The following is a 25,321-nucleotide window of genomic DNA, read 5'->3' as shown; positions in this document are numbered from 1 at the left end:
AGGTAGAGGTAATGGTTGTAGGAGGTGAACGTCTGCTGAATTTGGGTGAAGGTGCATGGGCCGGAGGCTGTTGTGAGATGGATGGCTGTTGGGTGGGTGTGTGCCTGCGTTTGTGTACTTTGGGAGGAGGGCTCACTGACACACTGGGAGAGGACACTGAGGATGTGTGAATGGTAGTGGGGGTGGTGAGTGCACGTGAGCGGTGTGTGGAGATGGGCGTGCTGGTGATGGAGGTAGTGGCTGAGGATATAGTGCATGCAGGTGTGAGTGGAGAAGAGACAGAGAGGGATGAGGAGGACGAGGAAGAGGGGGACACAGTGGAGGCAGTGGATGTTGCTGTGTCTGCATGGGGATGGTGCTTGTGTGAGTGCCTGTGGGATGTGTGGTGCTTATGTTTGCCATGTCCACTCTTGTGTGTTGATGTGTGTGCATGCTGGTCTTGTGATGTGCTTGGGATAGGTTGAGGTACAGAGGATTGGATCTGAGTGGAGGAAGTTGGAGGGGGGAGGCTGGACACAGGGACAATGGCTGCCATCAGTGCTGAGGCCAGAGCGTGAAATGCTCTCTGTTGGGCTGCCTGCCCAGAATGAATGCCCTCCAGGTATGCATTTGTTTGTTGCAAATGCCTCTCTACACCCTGGATGGCATTCACAATGGTAGATTGCCCAACAGTGAGGGATCTCAGGAGGTCAATAGCCTCCTCATTGAGGGCAGCAGGGCTGACTGGGGCAGGGCATGAGGTGCCTGGGGTGAAGGAGATGCCCACCCTCCTGGGTGAGCCGGCACAGGACACACCCTGAGGGGCTGCTGGGAGGGCGGTGCTGGTAAGGGGGGTGACGGCTGTATCTGTTGATGCAGTGGGCACAGAGGTGCCCGCCACCTCAAGGGAGCTCCCATCAGAGGAGGAGTCGCTGTCACTGCTGTCTGCTCCTGTCCCCGCCGTGGAGCTCCCCTCGCCCTCCGTGCCACTGGTGGCCTATGACTCCATTGCTTCACCCTCCAGGGCCAAGTGGGTTGCAGCTCCCTCCTGCTCCGGTACCAATGTTCCTCTGCCTGATGATGCTATTGCACACAAGAACAGGGAGATCACAAAAAGGTGGGGGTAGACAGAAGAAAGACTTGTTCAGTGCATGCAACACCACTACTGTTGGCGGACACAACACACATGGAGCAGCCCTCTGCACTACGCCATGCACTGACAGTTACTAGAAACTTCAGCTGACCATGGGATACGAGGCCTAAGGCCAATTACTGCACACCTGGAGGCCACAGGAGCCTGACTAGGTGTAGGTGGCTCTTACCACTGGTAGGGTTGGGTTGCCACATAGCCTGCCTCACAAGGGACCTTGCCTACCATGTTCGCCCTGGCCTCGGGGAACCCATTGCCCACCTCCCCCACCCAGACACCTCGTATTGCTGATTGAGAGTGTACTCACCCCCTTGTGGCTGCTGTGATGCCCCCAAGCGCCCATCCAACTCTGGATAGGCAACCGCCAGGATCCAGAACATCAGGGGGGTCATGGTGCGACAGGCACCCCTCCCACGTTGGGAGGCCATCCCCAGCTGGGCCTCCGCCGACTTCTTGTTCCAGCGGCGTAGGTCCTCCCATCTTTTACGGCAGTGGGTGCTCCGTCTGTGGTAGACCCCCAGGGTCCGGACATCCTTGCCGATGGCACGCCAAATACCCTTCTTCTGGTGGGCGCTGACCTAGAGGAATGGTTCAGGGGGAAAGGAAATTACTTACCCGTCCGGACCGTCATACTCATTGCCCACCAGTTCACACCAATGCCCTGATGCACATACACTCACCATCCACACATGCAGGCCTCACCCCCCCCCATGTATCTTCCATCCACACCACTCTAAACAGGCATTGCCCATGCAGCGTGCTCACAGTGTACTCACCTGTTTGTCTGGAGGTCCGTACAGGTTTGTGTACTGGGGGAGGACCCCATCCACTATTTTCTCCAACTCCTCCGAAGTGAAGGCAGGGGCCCTTTCCTCAGACACTGTAGCCATTGTCGCTTCCAGACACAGGTCACAGCAGCACTTGCAGTGTAGGTCCTCTCCTGTTGAAGGTCAGGTATCAAGTGATGGAACAGACAGAAAATGGCGGTCACGTCCGCAGCGGTGCGTACCGCCACCGCCGGCGTACATCGTCATTGGCTCCTGGGACCCATAGGGCCCAATGTTAACCAATGCAGAATTGCGCCGTGGTCTGCGACCGCGACGGTGTACAAGGCCAGCGCAGTTACCTCATATCCCCTTGTCCCACCTTACAAGTCAGGCAGCCGCCATTTCAGGAGGCCACATGGGATGAATGTTAATTGCATTACACCTATCTGGGCAGGGAATATAGACAGATACCGGCACATTGCGGATTAATAACGTTTCTGCAGATAAATTGTGATACCTCAGTCTTGGATGACTCTCTGCTTCCTGTTCTCCTCCATAGGGCACATCTGCTGGGGCAGGTGATGAGATGGCGGCATCCTCCGCTGTACAGACCCCTGGTGGACCTGTCGACAATGGACGAGAGACACATCCTAGTCACATACAGGCTTGATCGTGCAACAATCCAGGAACTGTGTGCCCAGTTGGAGCTAGACCTGATTTCATCTATCCGCCATCCCACAGGAATCCCCCCTTTTTTCCGACTCGCAAAATGGGATGCAAGAAAAAAAAGCGACATCAAATTGCGACTCGCAAATGATGTCACACCGCAGATTCCGAGTCCGCTAAAAGTGAACTCGCAATTTGCGAGTTGGGTGTCATAAATTGCGACTGGGCTGCAAATTGCATGCAGGTGCAGCAAAACAGTTGGAAAAACACTTCCTGGCTCTTGCTGATGACATCAGAGCCAGGAAGACATCAAATACACTTGGGAGGAGGGAGGACCACACCCTTTTCAAACTGCTGAGCAACTACCTGGAGGAACAGCTGCTACCATGGAAGACACAGGCAGTGCAGGAAGGAAGAGGAAATTTAAATTCTCAGAGAAAGAACTTGAGGTGCTGACAGAAGAATGCTGCCAGCACCATGACCAGCTGTTTGGCAAGGCAGCCCTGAGTGTCCCAGACACTAAGAAGAGAAGGATCTGGCAGGAAATCCAGGAGAGGATCAATGCCATTGGGGTGAGCCACCGAAGCATTGATGAAATAAAGAAAAGGTGGTACGACCTGCGCTCCAGGACAAAGGAGAGGGTGGCAGAGCGCCTCAGGGAGATGAGGGGCACAGGAGGAGGCCCATCCACCATCCCACAGCCATGGAGGAATTGGTGGAGCAGACACTGGAGCCTGAGGCTGTGTCAGGAATGGGAGCATTGGACACATCAGCGCCAGGGACATCCAAAAGTGAGTACCATGAAACTTGCTTGTACACCTATAAATGCTATATCCACACTCACCCAGTACAGAGCAGCATGCACAACCAGACTAGCTCCATTCCAGACTAGCAACCACCAGAATGGTGCATTATGGGCAATGCAGTACAGTAGTCAGCATATAGGCAAATGTTTATTATGAGGCATACAACAGATGTTATAGACTGACAGTGTGTTCCCTATGTCCCACAGGTCTCCCACAAGACACCCCCACAAGCCACACCATCCAGGGTGAAGACAGCAGGCCACAGGCAGTGCATGAGGCTGCAGCGGCCAATACAGGGCCCATCACGACACCACCACAGTCCCCTCCAGATGAAGTACAGGACATGGAGGAAGGAGACACGACACCTGGTCCCAGCCACAGTGTGAGACAGCAAGAGCCAGAAGCACCACCGCGTCGCAGAGTGGTGGCCCAGGAGGATATAGGGGAGGCATCCATGTCTGCAGTTGAAGCATCCCTCCTTTCTGGTCAGCGCCTGCAAACAAGGCAATTGAGGATTATCTCAGGTGCAATGCAGAGAATGGAACACAATTTCACAAAAGGCCTGGCTGATGTGAACACACAGTTCACAAGACTGAATGACAATGTCAGTGACCTTACACAATCAATCCGCCAACTGGTGACGGAACTGGTGGCTGAGAGACAAAGCGCAATGCGCTGTGAGCGCCAACTAGTTCAAAGATTTGACCGCATGGCAGCGTCCACAGTCCGTCTTGCCATGAACACCACAGGCCTGTCAAGACGGACCGTGAGTCTGCAGGTGGAACTGGGCCACTTTGCAGGGGATGTGGCACGGGGACTGGGCCGCATTAGCCACGCCGTGGACTTGTTGGAGGCCTGGCAGGTGGCAAGGGGCACGGGTGAGACCCCTCAGGACAGTGAGGAGGGGTCCACTGTCAGCAGTGTATCTTCCACAGACACACGTGTACTGCGGAGTGGCAGTGCACGTCAAGGGTCTGCTGACCCACCTGGTACGAGCCATGCTGTGCGAACCAGGAGGAGGAGTTAGTCACAAACACTGCAGGACTCATGAGGCACATGCAGTTAATATGTCCTCATTAAGGGTGGACATGTGCAGCCCCTTACGGACAGTTATGTTCTTTTGTTATTAGGTTCACTAATTAAAATGTTTTGTTTGATCCACTACACAACTGGGCTCTTTGTGTGTGACATTGGTGAGTGTGGTGTCTGTTGCCACGTACCTTCCAAAGTATTGGTTTGCAATGTGGTCCCGTCTCTGTCTGCCTTGATTTGCAATGCTTCTATCTCCAGGCTGCCGATGTGGTAGCTCTTGCTTGTCATCCTCCGAATCTGGGTCTGCAAGGGTGAGATGTAGCCCACGTCTGGTGGCAATGTTGTGCAGTATTGCGCATGCGCCAACTATCTTGAATGCTGTTATTGGGGCATACTGGAGCGCACCTCCACTTCTGTGGAGGCATCGGAATCTTGCCTTTAACAGTCCAAAGGTCCTCTCTATGACATTTCTGGTCCGCCTATGTGCACTGTTATATCGCCTCTCATTCTCGTTGCTGGGTGTTAGGTATGGGGTTAGTATCCATGGTCGTAGCGCATATGCACTGTCACCTGTTTGGCAAAAATAAGAAATGTTAGCAGGGCATGAATTTTTTCTAGTGACCTGTGTGTATGGCTTCAGGGTGTCTTGAGCAATACCTAAGAGATATCCATCTCCAAACTCCCCACGTTCTAGGCGTTGGTGTATCCCACTGTGCCTGAAAATGTAAGAGTCATGTGTACTCCCTGGAAATTTGGCTACCATGTCAGTGATGACATAATGTGTGTCACATACCACCTGGATGTTCAGTGAGTGGGTACATTTCCGATGGCGGAACAGATATTCCAGATTTGCAGGAGGGCAAATTTGTATATGTGTCCCGTCCACACACCCTATTACATGAGGAAAGTTGGCAATTCTGTAGAATTGCAACTTGGTGCTATTAATTTCTACCTCATTCCTGGGTAAGTATATGTATCTAGACATGTGTGTAAGTATGGCATCTAGGAAACATCTGAAGAAACGTGAGAGTGCACTTTCGGATACGCCACCTGCCACAGCAATCACCCCCTGATAGCTACCCAAGGCCAAGAGGCGCAGTGAGCATAGAACTTGCACATGTGTGGGGATGGCGCTGTCGTGCATAGTCTGGCGTTGAAGCTGCGGATTGAGTAGTTCAATTAATTCTAATATTGCTGCATTGCTGAGTCTGTATTTGTCATAAATCTCCTCCTCAGTTTGTTGGAAAAGTGTCTACCCGGTTCTGTATATCCTCTCCTGTCTCTGGCTCCTCCTCCTCCTCTGCTGGGCCGGGTGGACTCACCCCCTCCTTGCTATCACATATATTTCAGCCATTTTGAGTGACCCAGATGTCTTCTGGGTCTCCTTTTATACTTTGGTTCTGGTAACCACCTGCTCTGACTTAGTGGTAATTTGGGTGTGCAAAATCAGCTTTTTGCGACTAGTCGCAATTTGCGAGTGGCTTTTGCACATGGTATGCGACTCGCAAATTGCGACTATTTGCGGGTCGCTAAATCAGGTCGCAATTTTTGCGAGTCGGTAATGGCTCGCATCGCAATTTGCACTACGGAAATTGGATTTTTGCATCCCATTTCCGATTTTATGGTGTCGCAAATTGCGATTCTGCCCATTTGCGACTCGCAAAAATTTGCTACATCTGGCCCTATATGTGTTATAATTAAAGCCATCCACATGAATTCAATGTATTGATATTTCTTAAATCATTTGTGATAAGTTGGGACCAAACAACAAAGAGAAAAAATATGTGATGTGGTCTTATATTAGTTGAATTGATTTTGGTGAAATGTGAAAATCTGTATTTGTGTGTTGAATGTGAGTACAATTGAGTGGAGCTGAGTGGTCATTATTAATGTTTCATTATAGGTTTGTTTGTCTCTGTGTCTTTATGTTTGTTTCATGATATTCCAGTTTTACATTTTAAGGAAATCAAAATGTTTTTCATGTATAATAAAAAATATATAGATGTTTAGAAAGGATTTGTTATTTTGTTTGTATGTAGAAAGATATAGGAGAGAAAGGTGTTCCATATAATGACACATGTACACAGGCATTCTATCAGTTTTAGGTAGACCAGCCCCTTTGATATTTTAGTAGATGCTGCTTTGTTTCACTCTATGCTTTTTTTTTGGTAGAACACAAAAAATGTGTCCTGCATGTTCTAGACCTGCTTCTGCTTCATGAAGCTGCGTTTACGTCTTCACTTCCTGTCTATTAGAAATGGGGTCTTTGGTTAGCAGTCAGGTTACCCCCCTGTCCAAGCAAGGACCCTCACTGTAGTCAGGGTAAGTCACACACAATCCAAAGTATCCTGTGCCCACCCTCTGGCAGCTTGCCTCTGAGCAGTCAGGCTTAACTTTGAAGGCAATGTTTAAAGTATTTGTGCAATAAATCATGCAATAACACAGTAGAACACCACAAAAATACACCACACAGTGTTTAGAAAAATATATAATATTTATCTGATAAGATGCAGGTCAAAACGATTAAGATGCAATAAGTATATGTTGAAATATCACTATAAAAATGACATAAAGGCCCTCATTATGACATTGGCGATAACTACCGCCTACTGCCACGGCGACAGCCGTCAACATACCGCCACCATGGCTACCAGCGGGCCACGCGTATTATGACCGTCGACGGTATTCCGCAAGAAGGCTGGCGGAATACCGCCAGTGGTCATGGTGGCGGATGGCGGTAAGGTGGCACTGCTGACAGCAGCACCGCCACACCAGCAAAACACCGCCAACCGTGTCATGAGCAATGATATGGCCTGGCGGTGTTTTGCTGGTGGACACTGCTGCTGATAGCAGCGCTGTGTCATGTCTCCAGCCGGAGGACCCCCTGCAAGCAGGTAAGTCGGGTTCTCTGACAGGAGAGGGCATGGGGGGTGTTGTGTGCGTGTGTGTGGGTGTTGTGTGTGGGGGGTGTGTGTGTATGTTTTGGTATGCATGCATGAGGGTGTGAGTCGCAATCAATGAGTGCGTGAATGACTGAATGTGAGTGTCCGTATATGTTGTGTGTTGTGGATCCGTGTGTATGACAAAGTATGTTGGTGTGTGCTGCAGTGTGTGGGTATGTATGTGTGCATGCGTGGGTGGATGTGGGTATGCATGTGAGTATATGGGTGCACGTGTGGGTGTGTAAATGTGTGGGGGTGGCAGGAGAGGGAGGGGCAGGGTGGGGAAGGAGTTTGGGTATTGTGGGGGGGTGCGGGAGACCCTTATCAGTGCCAGGGAAGGGATTCTCTTGCACTGATAGTGCCTACCGCCATGGTTTTTGTGGCAGTAAGATTGGCACGAAAACCATGGTGGTAGGCCGGGTCGTAATCCCGAGGGCGGGATTGTGACTGCCAGCGGCCATTACCACCCTGGCGGTGAGTGTGTTAAAGTGGCTGTCTGTGTTGGCGGTTACCACCGTGGTCATAATCCCTTTTTTTTACCGCCAGCCTGTTGGCGGTATTAACGCCGCTTTACCACCGACCGCCAGTCGGTCATAATGAGGGCCAAAATGTCTTTAGTCTCTTAGAAAGCAACAAGCGTCTCTTGCAAGCACAAAGTACCTGGTTTGCGTTCAAATTCTCCGCAAGAGACCACAGAGGAGGAGATGCGTGGAAAACAGGGAGGTGTGCGTAGATTTTTCCTGTGTACACAGGCAATGTGTCGTTTAATTTTCATGCAGGGAAGGCTTTGCGTCAATTTCCGGTGCACGGACTTGGATCCTCTTCGGGTTGCGGGGTTTTTGGATGCCCCGGGACGATGTCTTGAAATCCGGTGATTGCAGGATCAATTCACCGGGGCTGCGTCGACCCGGTGGGCGTTGAGTGGAAACCACTACCGCACAGCAGTTGCTGCGTCGATTCCTCTCAGGAAGTCGGGTGGCGTCATTCCGGCTCAGCTTTGCGTCAATCCAGTGGGCCGTGCGTCTAATTTCCAGTTGCTACGCTGTCGCTGCGTCCATCTTCTCCTTGCGAAGTCAGGCTGCATCGTTGTGGCTCGACGTGCAGTAATTTTTCACTGCAATGCAGGCTGTGAGTCATTTCTTGCAGGCTGTGCATCAATTTTTCACCGCACAAGGAGTTCTTTGCTGAGATGAAGTCTTTTTGGTCCTGAGACTTCAAGGAACAGGAGGCAAGCTCTGCTCTATCCAAGCCCTTGGAGAGCACTTCTCAGCACAGCCAGAGAGCAGCAAGGCAGCAGGGCAACAGCAAGGCAGCAGTCCTTCTCAGAAAAGCAGTCAGGTGAGTCCTTTGGGCAACCAGACAGTTCATCTTGGCAGGTTGCAGGTTTTGGGACAGGGTTTCTTCTCCAGGAAGTGTCTGATGAAGTAGAAGTGTCTACCTCAGAAGTGTCTTGTTCAGAAGTGTCTGAGGTGGTAGGGTCAGAGGCCCTGTTTAAATACCCAAATGTGCCTTTGAAGTGGGGGAGCCTTCAAAGAGTGGCTTAGAAGTGCACAAGGTCCCCTATCAGTTCCATCCTGTCTGCCAGGGTCCCAGTAGGGGGTGTGGCAATCCTTTGTGTGAGGGCAGGCTACTATCCTTTGACATGTAAGTGTCAGGCCCTCCACCCTCCCAGCACAGGAAGACCCATTCAATATGCAGATGTATGCAAGTGTGACTGAGTATCCTGTGCTTGGGGTTGTCTGAGTGAATGCACAAGGGAGCTGTCAATTAAACATAGCCAGACTTGGATTGGAAGGCACAGAAGGATTTCAATATGGAGAAATGCTCACTTTCTAAAAGTAGCATTTCTAAAATAGTTATATGCAATCCAACTTCACCATTAAACAGGATTTTGTATCACCAATCTGGCCATACTAAATATGACCTGGCTACTCTTTTCAGATCAGGATCTACCTCTCAAACAGTATATGAGGGTAGCCCTAATGCTATCCTATTAAAGCTATTAAAGGAGCAGGCCTCACAGCAGTGTAAAAACTAATTTAATAGTTTTACACTACCAGGACATAAAGAACACACATGCTCATGTCCTGCCTTTTACCTACATAGCACCCTGCCCTATGGGCTACCTAGGGCATACCTTAGGGTGACTTATATGTAGAAAAAGGAGAGTTTATGGCTGGGCAAGTAGTTTTAAATGCCATGTTGAAGTGGCAGTGAAACTGCACACACAGGCACTGCAGAGGCAGGCCTGAGACATGGTTATGGACTACTTATGTGGGTGGTACAACCAGTGCTGCAGCCCACTAGTAGCATTTAATTTGCAGGCCCTGGGCACATGCAGAGCACTTGACTAGGGACTTTGAAGTAAATTAAATAAGCCAATTGGGTATGAGCCAATGTCACCATGTTTTAAGGAGAGAGCATATGCACTTTAGCACTGATTAGCAGTGTTAAAGTGTGCAGGGTCCTAAAGCCAGGAAAAATGAGGTCAGAGGAGGAAGGTAAAACGTTTTGGGGGGGACCCTGCAGAAAGGCCGTTTCCAACACTGTCTCTCTGCAGTTCTAAATTGCCGGGTACCTCACTCACTCCAACTCACATTCTCTCACCTACTCATCCTCAATCCCACTGAGGGGCAAGCTTCAGGGGGAGTATTTGGGATGTTACACCCCCACAAATAAATGTCATCGCTTTTTGGCTAGGAGTAATCAGAAGCAATTTGTGCCTTCCACTAGGCCAGTTTGATCCAAATTCTATACAAGTGTGCCTGTGTGATGGTGTGTCCCCACAGACCTTAATTCATTTTACTATGTTGTGTGATTTTTACGCACCCTTTAGGTGCCATTTTCTATTCCCTTTGTTGAGGGAAAGGGGTTTTGTACAGTTTTGTTTAGTCTTTTTGTGGCTGTGCACGGTTTCCGATGTGTTGGTGTGTCGGGGTAGGATACTTTTTAAAGGGAGCCATAACCTGGCGGAAGAGTGCAAATCTTTTTTAATTGTGTTTATAAGTTTTTTACCACCATTTGTTGGGGAAATGAAATATTGAATGAAATCTTTAAAGTTTCTAAAATTAGCTGCGTATGGTCTCTGATGTGTCAAACCTGGCGGAATATTGTAAATCTCTTTTAAGTTTATTTATAAGTTCCTATTGGGAAGAGAAGTTGTTTTATTGTAATTTTGTCTGGGAAATGAAATTGTGAATGTATTTTTCAAAATTGCCAAATTTAGTGACTTTTTCTCAAAATTATTGTGATTGTTATGTGATGTGATATATGTTCATCTGTTTTTATGGTTGAAATTTTTAAATCGAACAAAGTGTTTGATGATGATAAATGTATATTCTGATGAATTGTTGGATACAGGTTCTTTCAGTTGTGTATGGTGAGTTGCCTGCTGGGTTTCACCTGGGATTTATGCACGCACACACTGACAAAGTACGCACACTCTCTCTCATATCTGTTTTGAAAACCCCAAAAATGTTAATTTACAAAATATTATGTTCCTCTAACTTATTAATCCTACCAATCTGCAGTGCTCTCTCTTTCCACTGCCACTTAAGCCACTCTCATGCGATCTGCTTGTCATACGATGTATTTTATCAAAATATGCCAGCCAGGGGCTGCTCCTGTAGGGGCAAAGCTGTGAGGCGGGGGCACAACAACACAAAGGATTTTTTTTTTTTTTAAACTCTCCTCCGCTGCCGCCTTGGCCTTGCCGCTCTTCTGGCTCCTGCTCCACTCGCTGCAGGCACAGGCTCCCAGCCTGCCCGCTGACCAATCCTGATGCTGCTTTCGCATGAGAGCAGCATTAGGAGTGGCCGGAGTGCCCTGGCTTGGCGCTTCGATGCACAGTGGGAGCCGAGTTGGACAGAGCCCATTGTGCATGTGTGTTTGGCCTGCCCGAGACGGCCAGCCAAACATACATGCGCACTGAGGGGAGTGCTGTGCACTCCCCCTCCCTCCTTGTCATCGCCCATGACCCCGCCCCCTGAAAAATAAAAACGATAATAAGCACTGTTTATTATTTTTTAATTTTTCATTTTGTTGCTCCTGCTACTGGCAGGGGGGGTGACGCTCCTTCGCCATAGTCGAGCGGACTTCTGTTTCCTTTTGTGTGTTTGCTTTGCACTCATGGTGGGCATTGGCTCACTTATGTGAAACTGTTTTACTTTTCAGTTTCTGTGGCAAGTAAATTCTGGTTAGGAGTTTACAACGCTAATAGCTTTAACTCGAGTAAACACGAGACCAATTGCATTGCAAATGCTTGTTTTCTTTGTGCATTAGTTGTCTTAGGTTTGTGCTCCTGATTTCTTGCATATTTAGTAGACTGTAGAGAAGGGATTGAAAGATGCAAATGGATCTGAAAGGTGAACCAGTAAGATGTTTTTGTAGGTAGTGGTCATGTGTGCATGTTAGTTGGGAGATGAGTAAAAAAGGAGGGGAAGTTTGAGAAGGGTGTTTGGGGGTTCATAGTAGTCAAAAAGGTTCAGGATGAGTCAGAGAGAGAAGGGTATAAAAAAGGCCAGAAAGGGTTGTGTCACGTAGGTTCTCATTATGCTAATGAGGCTACTGGATTTGGGCGGTAGGATTACATGGATTGCGGGTACTGAGTACAATTTCTCACCACACCTGTCAGCCTAATCCTGGTCTTCTGGTTAACTAGCAGCGCCTCATCTCTGGCCAAGATGATTGTGGCAACTGAGCAAATGGCAAGATAGACTTCTCAGGGAATTGTAGTAAATCAGATCGCATCCCTTTCTCTCAGTTACCAAGAGTCTTGCTCAGGCAAAGACAACAGAGGCAGAAAATAGTTCAATAAGCATTTATTGAAATAACTGCATCATAGATAAAGGGTAGGTATAGCAATAACTAGGATGATAAACATAATAAAAGCAAGCATGTGACTAGAAGTGTAAAACTCAAAAACAGTCCTACCATACTGTCAAAAGGGGATGGATCTATAATTCTCTTGCCTACGCTAAGTATGAGCACAGCATACTAAGCCTAATCTGCCCTTATCCATCATCCCTCATACCTGGAGAAGAGGCTTGAAGTCTAAAAAGACACCTTCCCCATATAAGTTCAGGGATTCGTCCATCTTAACAGGTAGCTGTAGCGAAGTAATCAGCAATCAGCATACAGTTGTGGTCATCTGGCTGGAATCTCCTTCTAACGTGTTTGGGACAAAAGGGAGTTTTTATAATAAAACATCTGTCATTCTAAGAAATAGTCCCTGCTTTGAATGCATGTTTTCTGTGAATGTTGGAGACACAGCATCCCACGTTTGTCGGCAATCCTATCTGACTGTAGACTCAGAAGGAGCATAGAGCCTCTGCTAAGAATGCAATGTTTCTCTAGGTGAAAGGACAACGCAATAAAAATAATAAAAACAGCACAGCAAAAGTGGCTCTTGCTAGAGAAGAAAAACCATGCTGAAGAAAATATATGTAGGTGAAAGTGCACAGCTGCAGGCCTGGGTAGCTAAAATAACGTGAATAAAATATTGCTAAAATAGCTACACAACAGTTGTATATATATATATATATATATATATATATATATATATATATATATATGACAGTAATACTGTAACATCCTATTGTGGGAAACTGATACTCTGTTGCAGTACCCCACACTTTTTGCCCGGTTTCTGGATGCAACTTAGACTCGAGTGCACTGGGATCCTGTTCTGCTGACCAGATCCCCAGTGCCAGTGTTCCTTTCCTAAACATACAAACATATTGATACAATTGGCAACACCTTTAGCTGCCCCTATAAGTCCCTAGTAAATGGTACTGTGGTACCCAGGGCCTGAGGTACTAAGGGAAGGTCCCTGAGGGCAGCAGCACAGGTTGTGCCACCCTCAGGGACCCTGCATCCAAATGCACACAGCACTGCCATTGCAGGCTGCATGTCTTTGTGCAAAACTAAAGTAAAACATGACATGGCACACAGCCTGTGTGACCTGTCCAGTGACACTGCATGCAATAAAGCTGACCAATCCCTCTAGCAGGCCTTACGGCCCTGAGGCAGGGTGCACTATAATGCATGTGTGGGCATAGCTGCATGAGCCCCTACTGTGTCCTTGACAATTCTTGGACATAGTAAGTGTACAGAGCAGCCATTTTAATGCATTTGCTGGACACTGGTCAATACGAGTTTCACAGCTACATGATGGCCAGTCTGAACCCTGGATTGTTTGGTATCAAACAACTCAGAACAATAAATCCAACTGGTACAAGTAATGGTTTATTGCAAAATGTACTCAGGGGCCACCTTAGACATGACCCCTGCAAAAGCTAACTAAGCCTGGCAAGGTTGCCAGCCGGTCCTAACTACCTGCCACCACCAGACAAGATTCTGTATCTCTGGGGTGAGGGCCTTTGCTCTCTGGGACCAGAAGAAAATGGCCTTCCTGGGCAGAGGTGTTACCCCTCCTCCCTCAAGGATGTCCACTGGCCTGCCTGTGAGCTTCAAAGGGCTTGCTGCCCTTGAAACTAGACCACCAGTCCTGCTGCTCACAACACATGCCTGCCTCCATTGCAAACCCCCACTTTTGGCCGGAGCAACAGCGGGAAAAAGCACAAAGACTAGGAGGAGAGACCATTCCCAACCTGCACCACCAGGCAAGGTGACCTCTCCGTTTCATTTTCCTCCATCTTGCATGGTAAGAAAATAGCCTATCACGGTCAGGTATGTGACCTCTCCCTATAGGAGGTGGTCACATAATGGGTGTAGCCACCCCAAGATAGATGGCCCATTGGTGACTACCAGGTACTCCTCTAAATGTCTACTAAATGCAGTTTTTAGTGGACATCCCTAGACCTGAAGATCAGATTCGATGGACACAAGAAGGCCAGTGACAAAGAAGATTGAAGGCTTGAGAACTGAAGTCCCAAGAAAAAGGTGCAAAACTCTGCCTGCTGCACCCAGGACTTGACAATCATTGTTGAGGGGACAACTGGACATCGGATGGACTCTACAAAACCCCAGAGGACCTCCAACCTTTTGAAAATTGACATGGACCTCCCTCCAGAATGAAGGCATCAGGGAAGCAGAAACCAGTGAAGTCCAGTTCACTGACCGGCCACTGACCACAAAACCATACACAGCAGCTGGACCAAAATTCACCTGACAGGCTCTGAGGACATATCCTGCAAGTGTGCCAAGCTTTGTGGCACTCCAGCCTCCAGTGGCTGAACAGTGCAATGGCGAGGTGTACTGGACCCCCAACATCGGACACCCATAAGAAAGAGCCACTCCGGACTCTCCAAGGACCAGAAGCAAGCACCAGTTGAGGGACTTCAGGACATGCAAGAACCACCCTCCAGAGTGGCCCTACTGAAATGCAATCTACCCTCCAAGTGACCTGCCCCCAGGGTTCCAAAGGCTAAGTTGTGCACAGTGCTTGGCTGACCTATCTGCTCTGCACCCGGCCTCCTTGGCCCCTGCACCAGAGAACCAGCTGTGCTCTAACGGTACCCCACCCCTTGAGACCTCTACAGTCCAAGGGGACCCATGGTCTCACCATGAAGACCCCCTTTGCAGTGCATTTACAAGTGGTTCCCCTTGCCTTTCCTGCTGCAGCTCCAAGACATTTAGCAACTGCTCCCAATTGAACCAGGAACTGCCCGAACTTCTCCAGCTGTTCCACAGGACACCTCAATGCCCTCAACCTAAAAACAGAAGACATTGGTAAATGCATTTTATATCCATTTGTAAAGTTTTCGCCCAATGATTCCTGTGGTGCATAATTATGCACAAAAAGTCTATTTGTGCTAAGCTTTGAAAAATCATACCTTAAAAAGTATTTACCCATTTTTGATGATCTTGGTCTTCTACATTTTATAAAAATCTAAAGTATTTTTTTTAAATTGGGCTTGCAGTATTCTTTTGAGTGTGTACCCCCATTTATGGATACTGTGGGTACAACAAATGCTTTGTGATAACTGTTCAACCAAGTTATCACACAAATTACAGCATTAAGTGGTCTAGTTTTTACCTCTGTAAACCAAGGTGGGTTGCCTGGAGTCTGCACAGTGCACATCTTTTTTGTACACTATATAGAGAGCCAACATCCTACACTTATATCAAATAGTCTTGCAGTCCCTGCTGTTGAGGCTCCAACGTGTACAGAACTCTGCAGCTCAACTACTGCTGAAACTCCCTAGAAGGGCAGTGATGGGCTATGCCCTGCATAGGTTTCATTAGCTTCCTATGAAAGAGCATCTGTCCATCAATTCTATCTGTTACTGTTACAGAGCCTTTAATTAATAAAGCAGGTGCCAGCTATCTACACTGTTTCATTAAACCCTACGTCCCCCAAGGTGTCCGAGATCCTCGGGGCCCTGTTGGCTGAAATTCCTTCAGTTAGGAAAGCTCATATTGGGGACTGCTCTTTGGCTCCCAATCCCACTGTACCTCAAATAATCTAAGTTAGAGATTCTATTTTGGAAAAATCTTACCTGGTTCAGATAGTTACCTGTTTTTTCTCTGGCTCTCAGTGTCTTCTGTCCGTAGCTAGACCTTAGCAGCACTGGGACACTCCTCTCGAGTTCCCAGCAGTGGTGGTCGATGATATTTGAAAGTAGTGGGGAGTAAAGGTTAGAGATGAGTTTTAAGTAGCGATCAACCAATGCATTTTCATTTACTTTCAGCTTGTCATAATTTTGAAAACTGTGTACTCCCATGATGGGAGCCCCAAAGCACCCATTTGCACAGAATCAGAGTTACAACTGAACTACGTAACCACTGCCCTGCGCGGTCTGCAGAGAGGACGATGATTGGATGGCCATGTATTCCGAACAGCTTTTGACCCACTGACAGACCCTGTGACATCAATCACAGGTACAGAGTTGTCAGTCGTGCAAACTAGTGGTGCCACTCATTTCAAAATATGCACTGTACAAGAGGAGTGTGCATATGCTACATGAAAAGGTGCAGAAACAGCATCCTGCATATAGAATTGGCACCCATGCAAAACTGATGGCCTACCTGAGACTGCTGATGCCTATCTGTGGTCCAACATCACCTTCAGACGCTCATGAAGATCGACACAGCAGCCCCCTTCAGCTATTGGTTGCTTTGGGTCATCCTCATTCAGCCAATGTTTGTTGACAGTGTTATCTACATTTTCGATCAGGCCACACAAGTAGTTCCTCTTTACTATTGTGCAGTTTCATTGGCTAACCGTTGTATGTTTTTGCCTTAGGTAATGAAGTGTCCATGAAGTGAATCAGACATATAAGGTGCCTTCTCTGCCTGGGCAGCTCGATACCTGCAGTGGCTTCTTCCTCGGTCTGCTTCCACCATAGAGCATGCCACAAGAATTGTCTGCTGCATACACAATTCCTCTCACAGCACCTGCATGTGAAGCTTCACACCCTTCTCATTAGAGCCCCCAGTGCGGTCCAGGAGCAGATCCTTCACAATGGTGAAGGAGCCCCACCCCCCTAGCTAAGCCAGGTGCTGAAAGATAAAACAATATTTAATTATCCTTTTATCTTTCAGCTGCTGGCTCAGCTATCAGCAGGTGCAGGGGGGCGGGGCTTGGCAACGGGACCAGGAAGTGGAATCTGTTAACTAAGTGCGCATGTGTGTTTGGCCAACTGTCTCAGGCTGGCCAAATACACATTCGCACTTCCGTTCCTCCAACCCGGCTGTGCTACATAGCCGGACTGGAGAAACTGCACATACCCAGGGCAGTGTCTCAGCAGCAGTCCAAGCCACTCAGATCAAATCCCGATGCTGCTCTCATGCTAGGTTTACCATGAGAGCAGTGCTACGATCTCTGGGGCGCCTGTGCTGGTGTTCCAGTGAATGCTGGGACACCTGAAGAAAAGCAGGGGAGCAACGTCACAGGTGGCAGTGTCAGTGAAGGTGACGGTAATTTTTTAAAATATTTTTTTTTATTCCCTCCCCCGTCACCACACTCAGATGGTAACTCCAAACTGGTCCTTCCTGCCAGCATATTCCCAAAGCCTTGTTGGTTATCTTGACACCTACATTCTGGGACCAGGAGATATTGGGGAATAATGTCAGGCCAGGTGAAGACAAGAGAAGAATGCAAAATAATAAATGCACCTGTCCGCTGGCTTTTTCACTTCAAGATCACGGGAAAGTAGCGCTAAAGCAGCATCAGGGAACATGTTTCAAGCTTCCAAGAAATGGGCCACAGTGAAGGGATGGAATGGAAGGTGGCAGACTTCCTACAGCCAAAGTGAACTTAACCAATCCTGGTGCTTCTCTCATTCTGTTTTCAGCATGAGAGAAGCGGCAGGAATGGTTTGAGCAGGCTAATTCAGCACTCCTTTTGAAGACAGGTTCCTGGGCATGCAATCCCCTGGCAGTTTAACACTGCTAGGATTGTTGCGGTCATAAGTGCGCATGTCAGGCTGGCCGTCGCAAGATCCCTGGCCAATCCGGCTTGAGCACTCTGCCCGAGCAGCTTCTCAAGTCATCCTGATGCTGGAATCAACACCCCACCTTAACACTTGCACTAGAACTTGTAATAAAATGGTAATGGTAATATGCATTTTATTTACAGTTATCTGCTGTATTGGCAGCAGACGGGGCGATGCTCCTTCGCCCTTTAGGAGGAACCACCCCTGGTGACCTGGTTTACCTCTGGCTTTCTGTGTCTTCTGTTGGTAGCTAGACCTTCTCCGTGCTGGAACATTCCTCTTGAAGTAGTCATGTGCTTTATAAATTGTTTTATATATATATATATATATATATATATATATATATATAATGGTGGTCATTACAACCCTGGCGGTCGGTGTTAAATCGGCGGTAAAACCGGCAACAGGCCAGAGGTAAAAAAAATGGAATTATGTCAGTGGTGGAAACCGCCAACATAGCCAGCCACTTTAACACTCCAACCACCACGGGGGTACAAACAAACACTGCGGCGGTAACCGCCAACAGAGAGGCGGAGGACAATGTACCACCCACACTATTACAACCCACCAATCTGCCACCTTTTCCGGGGCGGATTCACCGCGAACAAAAACACGGCGGAAACAGGACTTCGAAGGGAAAACGCTCACCTCTACACACCCCACGAGGAACCAGGACGCCATGGAACTGGAGCTCCAAATTCTGCCAGCCTTTATCTTCCTGCACCTCTACCAGGAGCACGAACGCCGGCGGCGAAGACAACGGTGAGTACTGCACCTACAACACAGGGGAGGGGGAAAAAACAGTGACACACACAGGCAACACGCAAAACCCCCACCCCCACCCTCACCCACTACAACACACACACAAGAACATGTAGATACATCACAGTTACACCCCTCCAACCCCCCTTGAAGAATGCAAGGACAAAAGGAAATGAGTCGAATAATTGTGATATATTCAAAGAGATGAATCAAAAATATATACAAATATATACATTTATACTATATACAATTATATACACCAAGAACACAAGTCCAAGGGATTCCACCATCATAGTCCGTGGATCACTGGGCCCAAAAGGCATGGTTGAGGCCCACACTCAATACCCGATCAAAACGGAGAGAACACTGCAGGGGCATCAGATAGAAATAAAACAGGCACCTCAGAGGGAAGGGAAGGGGTTGGGCACCTCAGCTGGTTGAGTGCACAACGCCAGATCCACGAGGGGGCTCCATGCCCATTGATGTATCCTGGGGAGTGCAAAGCCACAGTCTCACAAGTCTCTACAGTAGGTGGTTTGCCCACTGTTCAATCCTGGGGAGTGCAAAGCCACAGTCTCTCAAGTCTCTACAGTGGGTGGTTTGCCCACTGTTCAATCCTGGTGAGTGCAAAGCCACAGTCTCTCAAGTGGATAACAGTCACCACTGGTTCTGGAGGGGCCTTGTGCCCAGAGTGCTTCATCCTGCCAAGGACTCAGGTAGTGGATGCCTTTCTCCACTGGTTCTGGAGGGGGCCTTGTGCCCAGAGTGCTTCATCCTGCCAATTACTGAGGTAGTGAATGTATCTCTCCACTGGTTCTGGAGGGGGTTCTTGTGCCCAGAGTGCTTCATCCTGCCAAGGACTCAGGTAATGGATGCCTTTCTCCACTGGTTCTGGAGGGGGCCTTGTGCCCAGAGTGCTTCATCCTGCCAAGGACTCAGGTAGTGGATGCCTTTCTCACTGGTTCTGGAGGGGGCCTTGTGCCCAGAGTGCTTCATCCTGCCAAGGACAGAGGTAGTGGATGTATCTCTCCACTGGTTCTGGAGGGGGCCTTGTGTCCAGAGTGCTTCATCCTGCCAAGGACAGAGGTAGTGGATGTATCTCTCCACTGGTTCTGGAGGGGGCCTTGTGCCCAGAGTGCTTCATCCTACCAAGGACAGAGGTAGTGGATGTATCTTTCCACTGGTTCTGGAGGGGGCCTTGTGCCCAGAGTGCTTCATCTTGCCCATGGTGGACTCAGTAGCATCAGAATCATTTGCGCTGACTGGCCTGCAGGGCTGCTGGTGGCGGTGTCCTGGGCAACGGTGCCTGTGGCGGTGTCCTTGGCAGCGGTGCTTGTGGCGGCGGCGTCCTGGGCAGCGGTTCAGCTGCTGGGAGTCTTGTTCTGCCCTGCGGGGCTTCTGGCGGCTGTGTCCTGGGCAGCGGTGCTTGTGGCGGTGTCCGTGACAGCGGTGGTTGTGGCGGCGGTGTCCTGGGCAGGGGTTCAGCTGCTGGCGGTCTTGTTCTGCCCTGCGGGGCTGCTGGCGGCGGTGTCTTGGGCAGCGGTGCTTGTGGCGGTGTCCTTGGCAGCAGTGCTTGTGGCGGCGGTGTCCTGGGCAGCAGTGCCTGTGGCCGTGTCCTTGGCAGCAGTGCTTGTGGCGGAGGTGTCCTGGGCAGCGGTTCAGCTGCTGGCGGTCTTGTTCTGCCCTGCGGGGCTGCTGGCTTCGGTGTCCTGGGCAACGGTTCAGCTGCTGGAGGTCCTGTCTGTGGCAGTGGGGCTGCTGGTGGCGGTCGCTTCCTGGGCAGCGGGGCTGCTGTTGGCGGTCGCTTCCTGGGCAGTGTGGCTGCTGGCGGTCCTGTCTGTCGCAGCGGGGCTGCTGCTGGCGGTCGCTTCCTGGGCAGCGGGGCTGCTGGCAGTCCTGTCTGTGGCAGCAGGGCTGCTGCTGACAGTTGCTTCCTGGGCAGCGGGGCTGCTGGCAGTCCTGTCTTTGGCAGCGGGGCTGCAGCTGACGGTCGCTTCCTGGGCAGCGGGGCTGCTGCTGACGGTCGCTTCCTGGGCAGTGTGGCTGCTGGCGGTCCTGTCTATGGCAGCGGGGCTGCTGCTGGCGGTCACTTCCTGGGCAGCGGGGCTACTGCTGGCGGTCGCTTCTTGGGCAGCAGGGCTGCTGGCGGTCCTGTCTGTGGCAGCGGGGCTGCTGCTGGCGGTCGCTTCCTGGGCAGCGGGGCTGGTGGCGGTCTTGTCCGCTGTGCTGATATTCCCAGACTTGCCGGTTTTACTGTGCCCCTTTCCCCTCTTGGATGGTGTCGCAGCTGTCTCCACACTCCCAACTGTACCCCTGGGAGCGGCTTTGGTGGCTGGTTTCTTTCCCCTCTCCCACCGAGCACTGTCCAACTTCTTATGCTTGACAGGTGGGGGACTGTCCGTGCTCTGTCTCCTTGCCACACTGCCTGCCCTGCTACCTGGTGCACTCCATAATCTGGTGACTACTGGAACCACTGGTCCTGCCGATGTTGCTGCTGAGGTGCTATGTTGGAACCTGGAGAGTCGGGCCTAGGAGACTGACGGGGTGGGGGAGGTGATGGAAAGAGGTCAAGGCTGTCCAGGAAAAGTTTCTTAGGAACACTGGGACAAGTAGCTGGAGGGGGTTTGGGAGTGGAGGAAGAGGTAGTGGTTGTAGGCGGTGTACGTTTGGTGACTTTGGGTGAAGGTGCATGGGCTGGAGGCTGTCGTGAGGTGGATGGCTGTTGGGTGGGTGTGTGGCTGCGTTTGTGTACCTTGGGAGTTGGCCTCACAGACACACTGGGAGAGGACACAGGGGATGTGTGAATGGTAGTGGGGGTGGTGAGTGCACATGAGCGGGGTGTGGTGGTGGGTGTGCTGGTGGTGGACGCAGTGGCTGAGGATGTAGTGCATGCAGGTGTGAGTGGAGACGAGACAGGGAGGGAGGAGGGAGACGAGGAGGAGGGGGACACAGTGGAGGCAGTAGATGTTGGTGTGTCTGCATGTGTGTGATGCTTGCGTGAGTGCCTGGGCGATGTGTGGTGCTTATGTTTGCCAGAGCTTCCCTTGTGTGTTGAGGTTTGTGCATGCTGATCTGATGGTGTGCTTGGGATAGGCTGAGGTACAGGGGTGTCGGGCTGGGTGGAGGAAGTTGTAGGGGGAGGCTAGAGACAGAGACAATGGCTGCCATCAGTGCTGAGGCCAGAGTCTGAAAAGCTTGCTGAAGGGCTGCCTGACCAGAGTGAATGCCCTCCAGGAATGCATTGGTTTGTTGCAATTGCCTCTCTACACCCTGGATGGCACTCAAAATGGTAGACTGCCCAACAATGAGGGACCTGAGGAGGTCAATGGCCTCCTCACTGAGGGCAGCAGGGGTGACAGGGGCAAGGCCTGAGGTGCCTGGGGCGAAGGTAATGCCCACCCGAAGGTAATGCCCACCCTCCTGGGTGAGCGGGCACGGGGCAAAGAATGAGGGGCTGCTGGGAGGGCGGTGCTGGTTGGGGGGGTGGCAGCTGTACCTGTAGATGTGGGGGGCACAGATGGGGCCACCACCGCAAGGGAGCTCCCATCAGAGGAGGACTCCGTCTCGCTGGTGTCAGCTCCTGTCCCCAAAGTGGAGCTTCCCTCGCCCTCCATCCCACTGGTGAATTCGGAGTCCGTAGTGTCACCCTCCAGGGCCATGTGGGATGCAGCTCCCTACTGCTCCGGTGCCACTGCTCCTCCGCCTGATGATGCTAATGCACACAAGTACAGGGAGACCACAAAAAGTGGGGGGGGGAGACAGAAGAAAATCATGTTCAATGCATGCAATACCGCTACTGTTGGCCGACACGACAGACACAGAAGCCCCCTGCACTACGCCGCGCACTTGGGCTCCACTATTAAATCCCAGGGACATGGGTTACAAGGCTATGGCCGATTTCCGCACACATGGATGTCACAGGACCCTGTCTAGGTGTAGTTGGCACTGTACACAGGTGGGGTGGGGTGCAACAGGGCCTGCCTGAAGAAGGGAACTTAACTAGCAAACTCGCCCTAGCCTAGGGGAACCCACAGCCCACCTCCCCCACCCAGACACCTAAAATGCGTGCTGAATCAACAGAATGAGAGTGTACTCACCCCCTTGTGTCTGCTGTGATGCTCTCAAGCACCCATCCAAGTCCGGATACGCCACCGCCAGGATCCTGAACATCAGGGGGATCATGGTGCGACGGGCACCTCTCCCATGTTGGGAGGCCATCCCCAGCTGGGCCTCCGCCATCTTCTTGCTCCAGCGGCGAATGTCCTCCCATCTTTTCCGGCAGTGGGTGCTCCGTATGTGGTAGACCCCCAGCGTCTGGACTTCCTTGGCGATGGCACACCAGATCTTCTGGTGGGCGCTGACCTACAGGAATTGTACAGGGGAAAAGAGAAGTAATTACCAACTGCACTGTCACAGTCATTGGCCTGCATCCCAACCCTTCCCATGACGCACATGCACTCACTGTCGTTTCATGCACGCCTCATTCTCACCCTCCCCATCTTTCATCCGCCCCACTCCACACAGGCATTGCCCATACAGCATGCTCACAGTGTACTTACCTGTTTCTCTGGAGGACCGTAGAGTAGCGTGTACTGGGAGAGGACCCCATCCACGAGTTTCTCCAACTCCTCCGTGCTGAAGGCAGGGGCCCTTTCCCCAGACACACAAGCCATTGTCTCTTCCAGACTGAGGTCACAGCAGCACTTGCAGTGTAGGTCCTCTCCTGTCGAAGATCAGGTATCGAGTGATTGAACAGATAGAAAATGGCGGTCACGTCAGCGGCGGTGCGTACCATCACCGCCGGCGTACATCGCCATTGGCTCCTGGGACCCATAGGGCCCAATGTTAACCAATGCAGAATTGCGCCACCGTCTTCGACCGCCTACTGCGACGTTGTAGAAAGTCAGCGCAGTTACCTCATATCCCCCGTCCCACTTTACAGGTCAGGCAGCTGCCATTTCAGGGGCCCACATAGCATTATTTTTGATTGCATCACACATACATAGGCCTTGCCTAACCACTCGTACAGGCAAATTTCGATTTATGAATATTTTCAGAGTAAGCTGTGTTTACGTACCTCAGAGTTGGTTGACTCTCTGCTCGCTGTTCTCCTCCATACGTACTGTCCGCTGGGGCAAGTGAGGAGATGGCAGCATCCTCCGGTGTACAGACCGCTGGTGGACCTATCGACAATGGAGGAAAGACATGTGATCATCACCTACAGGCTTGATCGTGCCACAATCCAGGAACTGTGTGCCCAGTTGGAGCCAGACCTGATGTCAGCTATCCGCCATCCCACAGGAATCCCCCCTCAAGTACAGGTGCTGTCAGTACTCCATTTCATAGCAAGTGGGTCATTTCAAACAACTATGGCCATAGCATCAGGGATGTCCCAGCCTATGTTTTCCAACGTGTTGTCAAGAGTGTTGTCTGCCCTGCTGAAACACATGCGGAGCCACATCGTTTTCCCTCAGGTGGAGGATTTGCCTACCGTGAAAGGTGACTTCTATGCCCTGGGACATATCCCCAACATCATAGGTGCCATTGGTGGGACACATGTGGCCTTGGTACCCCCCTGCAGGAGTGAACAGGTGTACAGAAACCGGAAGAGTTACCATTCGATGAATGTGCAGATGGAGTGTTTGGCAGACCAGTACATCTCCCATGTTAATGCCAAATTCCCTGGCTCAGTGCATGACGCTTACATCCTGGGGAATAGGAGCATCCCTTATGTGATGGCGCAACTCCAGAGGCACCGGGTGTGGCTAGTAGGTGAGCACCTGGACCCAAATCAGTGTGAATAGTTGTCTGGGGCTGTGGATGTCCCTATGAGTCAGTGTGTGTCTAACAGCTGTCCTTCGCCATTTGCAGGTGACTCTGGTTACCCCAACATGTCATGGCTACTCACCCGAGTGAGGAATCCCAGGACAAGGGCAGAGGAACGCTACAATGAGGCCCATGGGCGAACTAGGAGGATTATAGAGCGGACCTTCGGTCTCCTGAAGGCCAGGTTCCCGTGCCTCCATATGACAGGTGGTTCCCTATTCTACTCTCCAAAGAAGGTGTGCCAGATCATCGTGGCCTGCTGTATGCTTCACAACTTGGCTTTGCGACGGCAGGTGCCTTTTCTGCAGGAGGATGGTCCAGATGGAGGTGTTGTGGCAGCTGTGGACCCTGTGGACAGTGAAGATGAGGAAGCAGACGAAGAGGACATCGATAACAGACGAAGAGGACATCGATAACAGGAACACGATGATCCTGCAATACTTCCAGTGAGACACAGGTAAGAAGACAACATTGCCTGCTACATCTGATTTTAATCCACTACCTCCCATCTGTCTGTCATGTTCACCCAGTGTATGGTCACTGAGTTGTCACTTTCCCTTATGATTTCACAGATGTTGGTCCTACATTGTGACATCTGCTTTGTTTACTCATGGACTAGAGCTGTGTGACATAGGTATGTTGACATTTCATTTGAAAGAACATTTTACCACTGTAATTGCTAATACGCTAATTCGAAATCACAGACAGACTCCTGATTGTTTTGTGCTTTAAGGGTGTTTATTTAAGTTCTCAATATTGGAGGGGGTTGTAAAATGGTGAGGGGTGATGGTGGAGGAATGTCCATGGCAGAGTCCAGTCTATTAGTCTCACAGGTGCATTGTCCAAAGGGGCATAGGAAGTGGAGCTGGGGCAGTTTAAGGATGGACAGGGTGACAAGGTGGGACAAAAGGATGACAATCAGGGTGGTCTCATTTCTTGGCGGGGGTCTTGGCATCGTTCTCTGTCTTTGTCCTGGATCTCAGGGACCGTT

Source organism: Pleurodeles waltl, chromosome 11 (assembly GCF_031143425.1).
Source record: "Pleurodeles waltl isolate 20211129_DDA chromosome 11, aPleWal1.hap1.20221129, whole genome shotgun sequence".
Lineage (NCBI taxonomy): Eukaryota > Metazoa > Chordata > Amphibia > Caudata > Salamandridae > Pleurodeles > Pleurodeles waltl.
This window is presented reverse-complemented; position numbering follows the sequence as displayed.